Genomic DNA, 15260 nt, shown 5'->3' with positions numbered 1-15260 from the left:
TTCATTAAAAAAAATATTTCTGTGTAGTTTCGCACAACTGATTTGATCATTTTTAAACATTTTAGAAAACATATCATGCTAAGACATTACAATATTAATAAATTTTTATTTTATGCATTTGGCGTTTTGCAGGTCCATACTGAAAAAAACAAACTTACCACTCAGAAACGTCCATTGACAATCTCCAAATAATAAGTTGTTCCTCAAAATCTGTATTTTCATCTGATACAGCTCAAACATGAGTGGATGACATCAAAGTACCGTGAGAGCGATGTAAAACCAACCTCCTTTTCAAAGGGCCGTGTACCTTTGCTACCGCCAGTGCTTTAAAGTACTGTCTTGAGCGTACCACCACCTCTCCCTGCGCCCAGAACGTACTTTTAGCGTACCAGAACGCTCATTTGCACGTGTGTTTAAATCAGAGGCTTAATTTAATCCTTTGGCTGTGCTGCCGCTTTTCAAAGCGCCCTTCACAATGCATGCTACCGAGAGCAGAGACTACATTACCCATACATACACCTTTAATGTTTTACAAGTTAAAAGCGCATGCGTAGCTTTTGCTGCTGTCTTGTTCGACTTCATGCGGCGCCGCAAGAATCGATAGCCGGAAGACGCCACAGTAACGCGAGAGCGATGCGAAATATGATTTATTGAATCATCCGCGCGGTACTCTGACGTCATCCTGCTGTCGGTTCTTGCGGCGCCGCATGAAGTCGAACAAGCATAGTGTTAACAACGTGGTTTGGAGAGGTGTGTGAAACGCGCAACCATAGCTGCTCTGTTAAAATGAAAATACAATAAATACTTAATATGCCCTCCTGGTTTTAGACTCTGAGGAGTAAAAGAACAAGGTCAGAATCAGAGGACTCGCTGGCCGACATCCCACCAAGCCAGAATGATATCGCTGCAGGTCAGATGCAAGCCTTTTCCAATACCCTTTTGTAGGTACGTGACACTCTCTGCTGTCGCAGCTGTCAGCTTGGTTCCCATCGACGCAACTTTGGATTTCCTTAGACGATGTGCAGTGTAAAAACATTATTGAAATTGTATTATACATACTTGCTAAACTACAAGTGAACGAAATGTCAATGAATTTGAACGACGCGCACAGGAGTTTTACCACCCGCAAAATGGAAAACAATGGGACAAAATTAAGTGATTACTTTCGAGTTTAAAATGGCCAATATTTTGTTATTCTTGAACACATAGACATGGTCTTGGTGTCCAGAGAGTATCTTTGCCCGACAGCTACAATATGTTATTAAAAAATAAATAACATCATTATGGAGAAATGAGTGCTTGCAGTGACGAATGCTTATTTACTTTTTTGTTTCTTCAACTTTAAAGATGAATATTCTCCTTTAGAGATGGGCAATTTTCAGCAATAGCACATTATATTAAAAATTTTGAGCTCATAAAAAATATTTTTCGCTTATTTAAATGACTTTTTTATGTTTTTATGCACGTTTAGTTTTGGTGCAATTTCACCAAAAGCTTGTAATTAGGAAATACACACAACACGCTTAACGTATATTTTCTATATGTTAAAAATTTTGTAAAAAATACTTATTCTTATATAATAAGAATAACAATATGATACATTTATATTGCGCTCAAAATGATTTAGAAATGGAAAAAGGAATTCTTCTAAACTACCACCAAAAAAGTTTTAAATTTCTTCTTTAGAAAAACGACATTTAAACCCACGTGCACCGAACAAGAAAACGTATGCTTACATACAGTCCGTGTATGATATCTTTTTTATTTAGTTTTACATATTTTATTTATATGCATTTAAAAATAGTCTACCATAAGGTCATAATGTGTACACCCTGTTAAAAATGATTCAGTGGCTTTGTAAATATCTCTAAAACTAATTTATTAAAGTAACTTAATAAAATCTCTTAATGCAGTTATGCGATTTTTTTTAGTTGGAAAATAAATTGCTAAAAATAGAACAGATTTTTTTGTAAAATGTAAATATATTATTTGTTGTATACGCCTTAATAATATAAGTATTACATTTACAGAATATTTTAGTCAATATATTTAAAAAGGTCAGAGTTATATATTTAAGTTTTTAAAACTGTAATAATTGCATATTTCAAATTATTATTATTTCTATTTGGCTTAAAAATGTGGAAGTTTCACGCCTAACTTGAAGTATGATTTACTTATATTTTAACATTGATATTATTTGAGTAAATGTAGGCAAAAATAAATTAATAATAAGTAGAACAAATGTCAATTTTAAACAATCACGTAGCCAACGGTTTTTAATCAGCAACAAAGAAACTGCGCATTTTGCCGATAAGAAACACCTCAGAAACTCCTCGAATTTATGAATATTTGCACTCACAATATGGTTTTATTTCCTTACTACAAAAGTATAACACATACAAATTCTCAGTGAAATGTATTAAACACCATTGCATACTTTTTTATTGTGTTTCATACCATGTAAAGGGAAACATGATAATATAAAAAGTAGCCTACTCTTCAGTAATGCAAAAAGCACAACACAACCATGGTAAAGCTATTTAAACGTTCAGATGCAAAAATGAACTAAATGTAAAATTAGATAAACTAGTTAATGATATTGCGTAAATGCGCTCGGTCTCTTCAAAGGTCTTCGCGAAATATTTTGTTATAAGACTCGATTATCATACATCACGTCTCTTCTACTGTAAGTACACGGAAAAAATAAGACAAATGATGCGCGTTCGAGTTGGATTTTTATGAAGAATATGTGAATGTTTATGTAACTGGCAAACGAAATGTTTGCCAAAAAGCATGCATTTGTATGACATCAAAGTTTATCGCCTAAACATCGATAATCCGTGTCATGTTACTTCAATATCATACAGTATCCGCTCAGCATGAAGTCGAGCACACAAATTGTCTCAGTATGGCCTACATGAAACACGACTGCCCTCTACAGGTTTTTGTATTTCCTGCGTCCCCCACCGAACCCCCCTTCTGCGGAATCTCGCAGAATTTCGGAAGTGCTCGCGGCATTCTTCTCTCAGGGACGCGCATTTTTAAAGGCCACATCTGTATAATTACTGTATAATATTTTTTTACAAAATGCTGTGTAATATGTACATGATTACGGTGAATTAAAATACAGCCTTATTGATGAGCAAAACGTTCGGATGTTAAACACACGATTTACGCGTGGCTGGGAGCAGGTGTAGATTTCTTTCGTACCAACTAACATTTGGAAAATACGAACATTTTCATGAATCCGAAAATGTACGCCAAAAGGACTTTACAAATGATTTACACAAAAATTCGTTCTGCTCGTGTTTCATGAATGAGACCCATTGTTTTAATTGTTTCTTTTTGCAGAGAAAGCATGGTAGCCACATTAACAGGTATAATGCCATGACAACAGCAAGAATAAGAAAACTTGAGACTGAGGAGGCTCCTTCAACCTCCAGACAGTTGAAGTTGGGAGAAACTAGGCTAGTCACACAGAAAAATTTTGATAATAATGTGCTGAATTTTGTGACCCAGTCTCTCCAACCCTTCAGTGTGGTTGAACAGCCATCATTTAAAGCTTTCCTAAATGAGCTTCAGCCTAATGCCTCTCTCATGTCAAGGACCACTTTGCGACGTAAGATGGATGATGCAGTGCTTGAAATGAAGGCAAAAAAAATAAAATAAATGTTGCAGATAGATTTCATATCAACAATAACAGATTGCTGGAGTTCAAGGAGAAGAGGTTTCATAGGTGTCACTGCCCACTGGCTTGATCCTACAAATCTGGAGAGATGCTCAGTAGCACTAGCTTGCAGGCAGCTTAAAGGCCCACACACATTTGATGTTCTGGCTTGCACACTGAATGACATACATTCTGAATTTGGCATACAGAACAAGGTTGTTCGAACTACCACGGACAACGGGTCAAATTTCTTAAAGGCATTTCGTGTATATGGCGAGCAAGATGAGAACAACAACTCTGCTGAAGATGAGGCTGAAGATGTCACTGATGAGATTTTGGATGAGGAGGATGTGAATGGAGTCGATGTGGACTTTGTAGAGGTATCTACTGTTTTAGATGAGGATAATGGCTTACAATTCCAACTTCAGAAACATCATTGATGTGCCTGCCACCTATTAAACTTGGTTTTGACAGTGGAGGGGGCCAAAGCCTGTTCTAATGAAGCCTACAAGAAGCTTTCCCGATCAGCATTCTCAAAGTGCCATGCACTATGGAACAAGAGTGGCAGATCTACTGCTGCTGCAGAGGTGATAGAAGACGTGTGCAAAATTCAGCTCATCCGCCCAAACACAACACGGTGGAATTCCTTATTTCTCGCTGTTGAGAGAATTCTTTGAATCATCAAAGATCAGGGAGAGGGGGCTATCAGAACTGTCTGCACTTCACTCAAGCTGCCAATGTAAGTACAGTTTTTGTATATAAATCTTTTAACATTCAAGTTCCAGTAATATAATGCTAATGATTAAACTGTTTTTTTTCTAATTAAAAAGAGAGTTCACCCAAAAATGACAATTCTGTCATGTATTCCTGTATATTTCTTTGTTCTAATGAACACAAAGGAAGATATTTTGATGAATGTTTGTATTCTTTTGTACTACTATGGAAGTAAATGGGTCTTAAGATCGGTTTGGTTAAAAACCATTCCTCAAAATATCTTCATTTGTGGCCATCAGAACAAAGAAATTTATACAGGTTTGTAACAGCACAACAGCGAATAAATGACAGAATTGCAATTTTTGGGTGAATTATCCCTTAAAAATTATACTCCCCCTCGCACACACAACCACACTTAAAAGGATAATGACATGAAATAATTAATTGTTGTTGTTTGAATGTGTTGTAGGCTGAGTTCAGTTAAAATTGCCTTTCTAGAGGAGTACGCTAGAACAATGAGCCCCATTGCCAAAAACCCCCCTCAACATTCTACAGGCTGAAGTCAATGTTCAGATGGGATGGCTCCTGCCAACTCTGACTCTCCACATCTCAAAACTTGACCGACTTCGCATTGCCTCCAGGTACTGCAAACCTCCAGTGGATGCCCTACAAAAAGGCATTCAGCAGCGTTTTGCAAACATGCTGGTAGAGCCAGAGTTTATTGCAGCTGCAATCCTTGTACCCAAATTTAAAACATCCTGGACATCAGATGAAAACATTGTCAAGCTAGGTAAGATTGTGCTAAAGATTTAAAGGAACTGAGAATAAAATTTTAGCTAGCTAACTCATATTTTATCTTTACATTCTCAATTTGTTTTGGTTAGTTTCAAATAAACCTTGGTAATAAATGAGATGGTACAGTTCTGTTGATACTGTAATTTAATTGGAAAACTGTGTGATCACAGTTAACTTTTTATGCTTAGCATCTGTGTAAATGTACATTTCAGGCCTGGACTAAATCAAGGACCATCTAGAGGACAATATTTCAATTCAGTCACCAATCGATGGTTCCAGTGCCTCTGAGGAAGATGACTTCTTTGCGAGCATGAAACTTCATCGTGGTCAGGAAAGTATCAAGCAGTTAGAAAGCTACCTTGCCTGCAAAGCTGATGACAAAGAAATGATCAAGTCCTTTCCAGCAGTCTGTAAGTTGTCTTTAAAGATCAATACTGCTTTAACCGTTTCTGCAGCCTGTGAACGTCTTTTCAGCACGGCAGGGCTTATTTTCAGTCCGAGGAGGGCAAGAATGGACTCAAACAACTTTGAGAATCAGCTCCTTCTCAAGCTGAATAATAGATATTGCCACTTCAGTTAGATCACCAGTCCCATACAATACTAGCCAAAACTAACCAAAAGCATAATTAAAGGCATGCTGTTTAATGTTTACTGCCAAAGCTATCCCAGCGGGCATATGACCGACCTTCAACGTTGAAATTAGGTCAGTTGTTTGTTCAACGTTGAAACAACTGTGAGTGGTTAACGGTTGAAAAAGGTTAATAAAATGCTTAAAAATCAACGTTGAAATTTGGTTGAAATAACGTCAGTTGTTTGTTCAACGTTGATTCAACGTTGAAACAACAGTGAAGTAAATGGTTGCAGAGAGACAATAAAAATAATGTTTTATAATATGTGAATCATTCAGAAAAAAAATTAAAAACTCATTTTATAAAATTGATGACATTATAAAAAAAATGTAACAAATAATTGAATATACAGGTAACGAGTTAATCTCGCGAGATTACACAAGACTGGACTGTTTTAACGGCTGTCTGCGAGATCTTGCGTATCACACGAGAAAATGCTATAGAGAAAGAAGAGGTAAGGAAATATAAAGTCAATGTAAACGCATAACGTTATTTTATTCACATATACAAAGTGGTATGACAAAAAAGCACAATGCCAAATCAGGTTTTTTTCTGTTAGTTGCAAATGTATTCGTTATAGAAGGTAATTTGCTAGTCCACAGGATGTTCCCGCCGAAATGGGACTTTGTTATTATGAATATTAATAAATTAATATGAGGTGTGTTTTTATCAACTTAACCACTTGGTTGTTTTTGCTTCAGAAAAGCAACTAGTTATAAATGTAAGGGCTTTTTTGGACAACTTCGGTGAAAAAGTGTTGATTTCGTAGTTCAGTCAGCGTAACTTATATCCGAGAGGTCTTACAGGCGCCACAGACACCTTATCAGCCTTTTGTAAGGAGGAGCAGCTCGAGTGCGGTCAGTGTTAAGCTGCTTAGTTTCTCAAATTCATATTACTGATAAAGTGTTAAAACTTAGATGAGATGTTGGTGTTTTATGGCTCACGAATTCGCAATAACGGATACGTATAGCAGTTCGTGTTAATGACATTAATCCAAACTTATTGATGACGTGATAACATGGGCGTCGAATCCAATATTAATCATGCTGAGGTTTTCTCGACGGGGTAATGTGTATAAATGCAGTTATAAAATTAAAAGGGACAAGATTGTCGACGTGACCCTCATGTTTCCATGGCAATCAGTCAATTACATGTTACGCTTATGATCGCACGTGCGGTCATTCGCGCAGTATCCATGATTTTAAGCGGCATGAAACACTTAGGTTAACTCCTTTGTACGAAAATATCATGTCGTGTAAGTTGGCATGTTCTATTCGAATTGAAATACATTGTAACGGTGTAATTTTGCTTACTTGTTGAATAGTTAGCAAGTTTTAATGGAAATAGAAAATATTGGTTATCTAGACAAATGTGCTCTTGTTTTTAGTATATTTAGTATAACTCTTTTGTAATGTCTTCGTTATCAGAGCCCTTCAAATTAGAATAGTGATGATGATCTTGTCAATGCTGAGATTTTCATGCATCAACAGCCACTACATCTGGATCAGGTAATGTTGTGTTAACCCTGCTATTCTACAATATTTACTTAAATGCAGTATGCAAGTGTATGTATTCATGTTCTGATAAAAGTCATTATAGAATTCTCTTCCAATATTGCACTAATTTTACTTTTTTATATTTTGTCAAGATTGAACAAGAAATAGACAGCAAGGGTTGTCAGGTCAGAAACAGAATGACACACGAACACAAGAAACCTCACAGGTGAGAATTGAGAGTGGCTTTTTAAAAACACCTGCTACTTGTTTCTCAAGACTGGTTTATCATTGTCATTAGGAAAATATAAGAAACTAATTTAGGATACAATGGTTACTTTTCAGCACAGCAATTAATTTCTTTTGTATGCCATTATTCCTTCTACAGTATGTAGGCCTACATATTTCAAACCCTTTGTTTTCAGTATACAGAGGCAAAAGTTAATCCAGTGTTCAGAGTGGATGGTGATGCAAGTTTTATAGAGGCTTCATATTGACAGAAAAAAATGGGTCTTTGTGGTAGTGTACATGACAGCATTTATTTGTTCTTATCTTTATGTATTATGGCTTTAATCATAATTTTTTTAATTGTCAATGAGCTGCCACCTACCCTGGTAATGCACCACCAAGATACCATGTTGTAATAGAAATCTGTAATTTACCATTTCTTTTTTGTGAAGCGTCTCCCCTAAAACCTTACAATGCATTTAATATTTGTTTTGTAACCAAATCAAATTCTACTTATCCTAATAATTAAGATGCAGTGTTTTGCATTTCACAATTTATGTTTTCTTTTTAAAAGGGGCTATGACTTGTTTTTATTTTATTATGTGTTTTAAATTGTAGGCAGATCAACATGCAATTTGAAGACGTGTGATAAAATACAGAGAGGTGAAGTAGTGTGTCTTTCCAGATCCCCAAATCATTCCCCCTTAAAAGGTAATGAATTGTTTTATGATAAAATTCTTCATTTCCTTAAAAGTTGTACTTGGGCCACAGTTTTCTGTATTTCTTATCACAAGATTACATTTATATTTCTATACTAATGAAATATGTTTTTCTTTTTCCAAACTTTATCAAATGCAGGCCTGAAGAGGAGATTTGGGAAGATGCTGTTTCATAAGTCGCTTTGCCAGATCACCTGTGGTAAGTTTGTAAAACATATATTAAAAATAGGATTAGAACATCTCCTAAAGCTAAATTGCAGATGTTGTTTCAAAGGGTCTGAATATGTATAATGTAAATATAATGTTTTCTTTTTTCATACATTTGCAAAAGTTTCTAAAATTCTGTTTTTAACAATTATATCTAAACAATTACAGTATCATGCAACAACATAAAATTGAAAGTGAAAGGTGTATGATTTCTGAATGCACTGTAGATGATCTTAATTGAACCTCATTGTCATCTTCGTAAACACAACAGCTTTGTTCTTTCATCAGATGGCTATGCAATGTTTCAAGTCAGATTATCAAAGAAAACGCATCTTGCCCTGATGTGTAATAACAAGATTTTTTTGTACATGGGCTAAAATGCAGCATTTTTTGAAAATTAAATATCTTGTGTTTTTTCCCTCCTTAGATGCTGTCATCGTATTAAGTACAGCATGAGCCAGAATAGATGGGTGGTGGTGGCCATAAGAAGACTGTCAACTAAACCAACAACAAAATTCATATTTGCAGTTTTTCTTGAATAAAGTTTTTCTATTCAGATTAATAAAATGACTTTTGAACATGATTTTGTTTCATATTTTATGATTTTATTCTATATTTAGAAAATTCCACTTCTGCACTACTAACTGGAAACCTAACTGTTTGAAAGAATGTGTTTTTATCAATAAAAAAAAAATTAACAGCTGCTTTCATGTTTATTTGGAAAGGGTAGGCACCTGCCATCTTATTTGTCCACATTTAAACTTTACCTTCCTTAAGTGTTTAGTTTTATGAATGGGGTTGTACTGTAAGTTATGCGTAGCAAGTTGCATTCATATGATAATTGCACTAAAAATGACACGTTTACAGTAAATCATTTAGTGAGTATTGCAGTGTAAAGTAAAAATCTATATTTTGTGTTAAAAACAACAAGGAAATAGAAGGTTGAAATTGCGTCATGATATCAACCATAATTCACCTATGTTGAAAGTGTGACGTTGAAACAACGTCGTGATTTTAACGTTGAAATTTTTTGCAAAACCGAAAGGTAATCCAACGTTGATTCAACGTTGGTACCTGACGTTGATTCAACGTTGAAATGCCGACTGGGATTGTTCACTGCCATTTGAGGCTTGTTATGTACGTCACTTATGACACGTTATAATTAATTTTTGAGATTTACATTTTAAGTGAGGTTTTAAGTGAAGCAGTATAGGGTTAATTCTCAAACACAAAGCTTGACTAAATTGATGTAACATTGTTTCTGACTTTATGGGTAACTGAAAGACTTCAAAACTGAATGTACACATACGTAATGCAGTTGTGACAATATTTTTTACTAACCATAGTTCCTATTACAGTGAATCGGATACAGCCAGTTATATATATGCACAGAGACATTCAGGGGCAAAATAGTAAATCCTCAAAAAAACCTGACACAAATATACACTGAAAGAATGAGGAGAAAGGCCAGGAAAATTACTGCAGATAGTACTCACCCTCTTTCTGTTCAGTTCGAGCCTCTAAAGTCTGGGAGACGCTTCAGAGTACCTATAGCTAAAAGTACTTTAAAAAAATCTTTTATCCCAAATGCTATAAGCATTCTTAATCAAACTAAGTAATAATGACAAATGAGTGGTAAGGTATTGGAGTATATTTTTATCATGACATTTCGCATTGTATTGTATTTTTACTCATGTTTAATTAATTTCTTTTTATTATATTGGTTGTCTGTATGTTTACTGTTTTGTATGTTTGGTGAGCCAAAGAAAAATTTCCACCTTGGTGGACAATAAAGATTTATTCTATTCTATTCTATTCTAAAAGAAAAGTCCTGTAAACCTGTTGTCCTTATAGGAGTTATTCGATCTACGTCATCAATGTTCGCGGCGGCCATATTGTTGACATAGAACTGTCAGTCTGTCAATTGACAAGCGAGGCAGCGTGGGTATGATCACTGGTATTATCGATGTAATTTTTTTAAAACCGCGCGATGGTGTGTGGTGTAATACACGGCTGTTCTAACAACAGCAAAAAGAACCCCGGAATTAGTTTTTATGCGACACCGACTGTCAGAAAACATGAAAGGAAGGAGACAGGGGAGTTAAACCAGCGAAGGAGAGACTCCCAACAGCAAAGTCTGTCCCCATCATTTAACCACAGGTAACGTTAGGGATATATGCCTCACAGCAAAGTCTGTCCCCATAATTTGATCACATATGGTTAGCTGTAAGCAGTTGCTGAAACTGCTCTTTCAAATAAGCTGCCATAAATTGAGACAGTTGTTAAATTAGTATTAATAACTATATGAACATAATAGGTCTGGCATTGATACTAGGTAGGGAATTAAGGGCCGTTCACATTATAACGATAACTATAAAAAATATAGTTTTGAAAATCGTTTTATATTAAAGAGAATAGCGGAGCTCACACCAAAACTATAACGATACAGATACAATGAACGACATCATTGGGATCACTTTCTGAGCGATTTTTTTCCCACCTGATGAAGGATAAACCATTGATAACATTAAAATCTATTTAAACTTAAAGTGCACGAGCACTTAAAATGACAGTGAAGCTCATTGCTGAGGTCTATAACACAAGATTACCTGCAGTTACTGTGAAAATTGACTACGACTACGTAATCTATTACATTAACTAACTGTTATGCCAAAAGGTAAGATATTACACAAACTATTAGATTCACTAAGGTAAGAGATTACACAAACTATTAGATTAACTGTTTAGAGTTACGCGAAACGCAGCGTATTGAGGACATCAGCAAAAGTTTTTATTACAAGCAATATTAAAGGCATGTGATTTGCGGGGGTGCCGTGAGCGCATTAGCATAATATATATATATATATATATATATATATATATATATATATAGTTATACATTATAGTTATCGTTATAATGTGAACGGCCCTTCAGTGCTTGTATGTAGTATGTGGATACTGTATGAACGATATAGTTATAAATATCCGGATAAGTTACGCCTGGCAATAAGGACGGATCTTTACTTAAGGCTATTGGGTCTATTTGATATGTTTCCACACCAATCAAGCTTATCTTCTCTTGATACCGACGAGATGAAGCTACTGCTCCCCTCAACTCAAATCTACGTGCGGCTAGGGGCAGGACAGATGTCATGTCAACAAGATGGCCGCGGTTAGCTACTTCCGGTGTTTGCGAATAAGCCCTATTAATTCAAGTTTATTTTACATTAAAACTGTTCTAAATAAATACTGAAATGAGACTCACTGCTGTCAAATCCTGTTATTTTATTTGGTTCTAAAGGAATTTTTTTTGCTTTAAGGTTTTAGGCTTATGATAATTTTAATAGACATCAGTGTCTGATTAATGTCATTCTATTAATAGATTGTTGAGCCAAGAGAGTCTTTTCACATACAGTAATTAGGATCAGCAGAGTTCCATGACAAAAATAATACAGCCATAATAAATCAGTACTTTTTTACTTAAGTACATTTTGAGGCAAATACTTTTGTACTTTTACTCAAGTAAAAATTTAAAGCAAGTACTTCTACTTTAACTTGAGTAATATTTTACCCTGGTTAACTCTACTTTTACTCAAGTACAAGGTTTGTGTAATTCGTCCACCACTGCATTTTGAAAGTGTGCACCCAAATGAGCATTTCATCCTGTACACACTGCATATTAATTTGTTTGTCACTTCAACTTTCAATGCCTTTTCCTGTTCTGTACACACACAGTTCAGTAATTTACGTGCCTGACAATCGCATTCTACAACCGCATTAACTCCTGCCAACTGCAGTGACAACCGCATTTACAGAAACTTTGCATAGTGTGTAGCCTACATAACCGAACTGAACAACTAGTATTTAATAAAGTGTTTAAACGTGCATCATGGACATGACAGGTCTCTCTTCTGAAGAAATAAATGATTAGAAGGGGGAAAAGTCTTATGTATGCGCGGTAAAGAGAATGATAGAGGCACAAGCGTTTGCTGTTCAGTGTTGCCAGATCTTGCACTAAAAAAAACAGCAAATAAGAAAATTCCAATAATAAACCAAAATAAATCCAACACTTTACCTCAAAGATCAAAATATTGGGACTGGCACCTTCACATTTTAACAACACCAAAAACTTGATTGCTTCTTGAGCCAAAAGCCATAAATGGTTAAGCGCTAAATTGATATGTGAGTACAAAAAAGACGAGGACCTGGCAACACTGCAAGAGCGCGCGCAGCCTCACAAATGCGTACAATACACAACGACACGACGGAGGTTTATCGCAAAACATAATGCTGTTAAATTATTTTCATCAAAGCTGTGAGTGATAAGCACGTGAGATGACAGACCGTTGCTATGGCTATCTCCGTGTCAATCATCACATTTTCACATTTAAATGCGGTTGTCACTCCTAAAAGTTTGCAGTGTGTACGAGACCACAATGTGTGGAACACCAGCTAAACAGTCACGTCTTAACACTTACTTTCCATCGCCCGCCACAAGCTCTTTGTCTGCAACATGACAAGAGGTTATAACGGACAAATTAATTTTGTTCATTTGTAAGGACATGAGACCGATCAGTGTCGTGGATGGAGCAGGCTTCAGGGAGTTTTGTCAAGCCATGTAACCGAGGTACCATATCACTTTGATGTCTCTTGATTTACTTGTTTTGTGTATGTAATATACGTTGTCAAATATGTTCAAACTTAAATAGACTACTTATAGTAGTTATGTCTTTTTATATTAATTTGTCCTGTTATTGATGTAATGCGTCGTTAAACGTCATTAACGTCGTTGGAAAAAATGGGCAACCAGATATTCGAATAGTTCAAATATTCGTGGGTTTTTTAGGGAGAATATTCAAATGTCATTTTTGAGCAATTTTGACAGCCCTAGTGGTCACTTGCATTTTCTGCAAAATAAATGACTTCTGGAGAGGGAGAGAGATATTTCCTATCATACAATATATTTAAGTAATTATGTCATAGGCAAAGTGTTTTTCCAGATATTTTAAAATATTTTTTCAGTAATTTTGTGTAGCAATTCCCAAGACGCTGAAAGACCTAGCTGCACAAATAACGCACTCACACATTAACACACACAACGAACACACACACCATTACCACCCCACTAACACACACAAACACAGGTACACTCCCGCCACAAACACCCAACTGACCTATGGCTATGCAACAGCCCTCATACAAACAATCAACATTCGGTGACAAGATACTATGGGAGTTGTCACAGTAGGAGACATTTCACAGAAGGCAACTGATGATTTTTGGAGACAGAAAGACTATGGCTGCATCCGAAAACTCTAAATTGCTGCCTTCTGCGGCAGCTTTCCAAGGCAGGGAGGCATCAAGGCATGTTCGAATCCAATGTTAGGTTTACTTCCTGACTCCTGAGATCTTGTCCCACAATTCTATGCGTGTGCGCGCATGGGGAATGTTACTGGTTGAGCCTGGCCGAGTTCGAAAAAATTAAAGGGCGGCAAAGAAAATTGTGTGTATATAAATGTATATTTTCACTTTTTACACCTTTTAATTGCATTTCTAGTGAGAAATAAGTATTGTAGTGTTCAAATATGTAATTAGTTATCATGAATGTACAGGTCACAGTGTAAACGCAATAAACCGCATCTCGTTGCCATCATGATCAAATTAAATATGTACAGGTCTAAGTTGCATACGTTTCAAGCCTTTTTACCATCTTTACCAAGAGTATCTCTCTATTAGTTTGGTGCTACAGTATTTACATGAATCGTTCAGCACAACATTGCTATTACAAATAAAATTGTTATCTTGGTTATATACAGATACGTTAATGAAGCTAAGTGACATGATGTACAACGCAGCTAGAAGCTAACGTTAATGTTTTCTAATGTAAGTGTCACCGTGTGACTTTTTGCATAGGCGGAACGAAGATTTGGAAGTTTAGTTCTGCCTGAAGATGGTTTCCGCCCGGATGACTTACCTGAAACACCGGAACTTCCTGTAGTTTTCTAAGGACAATTCCAGCCTGATGAGACGCAGGTGCGGAAAATCAACGCAGCGGTTAGCGATTGGCTGAAGAGGAGGAGGAAAGGAGGATAAAAGGAACTTTGGAAACACAGTTTGAGTTGAAGTTTGTCCGTGTTGTGTTCTGTCAGTGGCGTCGTGTCGTGTCGTGTCTTGTTGTGCTGTGGTTACTACGGAGGAATTTGAGTTGGATGGACTGGGTGAAGAAACATCGCTAAAGCAAATCACCAGGACGGCTAAGTTGAAGACGGTTGCGGTTTTCAATGTGGAAAGCCGGAGTCTCAGCCAGTGTGAGTAAACGAACTCTACCATTTGGAATTACTAAGCAAAGAGTATCACCTGATCTGGTGTTGTGAGTAGCCATGTAGCATTGCGGCCCACTGGAGAAAGAGAGACAAGGATGAGCCGAGGATCCGTTCTGGAAGTGAAGCCTATACGTGAGTAGTATTGAAGTCTGTGGTGTGTATTTTGAATGTAAAAGTATCACCTGATCTTGTGTTGTGAGTAGCCACGTAGCGTTGCGGCCCAACTGGAGAGAGAAACGTGGGTGAGCCGAGGATCCATCCTGGAAGTAAAGAATATACGTGAGTAGTATTGAAGTCTGTGGTGTGTATTGTGAATGTAAAAGTATCACCTGATCTTGTGTTGTGAGCGCAGCGTTGCGGCCCTACTGGAGAGAAAGGAGCGTGGGCGAGCTGGGGAGCACCAGAAGCACCACAAGGGGGTCATGTGTTCCTCTCCTGTTCATTTCATCCCCTCCACCACGAAAAACCACCCAACCAACCACACG

The 15260-nt window shown here is 36.5% G+C and overlaps 2 long non-coding RNA genes across 2 annotated transcripts; both read left to right on the top strand.

The window, feature by feature from the left end:
* Positions 1–3359: 3359 nt before the first annotated feature.
* Positions 3360–5926, top strand: LOC135736195 (uncharacterized). The gene is made up of 3 exons (XR_010527839.2): positions 3360–4406; positions 4851–5171; positions 5389–5926. It is a non-coding gene; the product is annotated as an uncharacterized lncRNA (long non-coding RNA).
* A 207-nt stretch (positions 5927–6133) lies between these two features.
* LOC135783586 (uncharacterized) lies at positions 6134–9017 on the top strand. The gene is made up of 5 exons (XR_010545697.2): positions 6134–7313; positions 7454–7527; positions 8145–8237; positions 8385–8444; positions 8880–9017. It is a non-coding gene; the product is annotated as an uncharacterized lncRNA (long non-coding RNA).
* Positions 9018–15260: the final 6243 nt, after the last annotated feature.

This window comes from Paramisgurnus dabryanus, chromosome 2 (assembly GCF_030506205.2).
Source record: "Paramisgurnus dabryanus chromosome 2, PD_genome_1.1, whole genome shotgun sequence".
Taxonomy (NCBI): domain Eukaryota; kingdom Metazoa; phylum Chordata; class Actinopteri; order Cypriniformes; family Cobitidae; genus Paramisgurnus; species Paramisgurnus dabryanus.
Note: the sequence above shows the minus strand (reverse complement) of the source record. Positions and strands in the feature narration are given on the sequence as shown.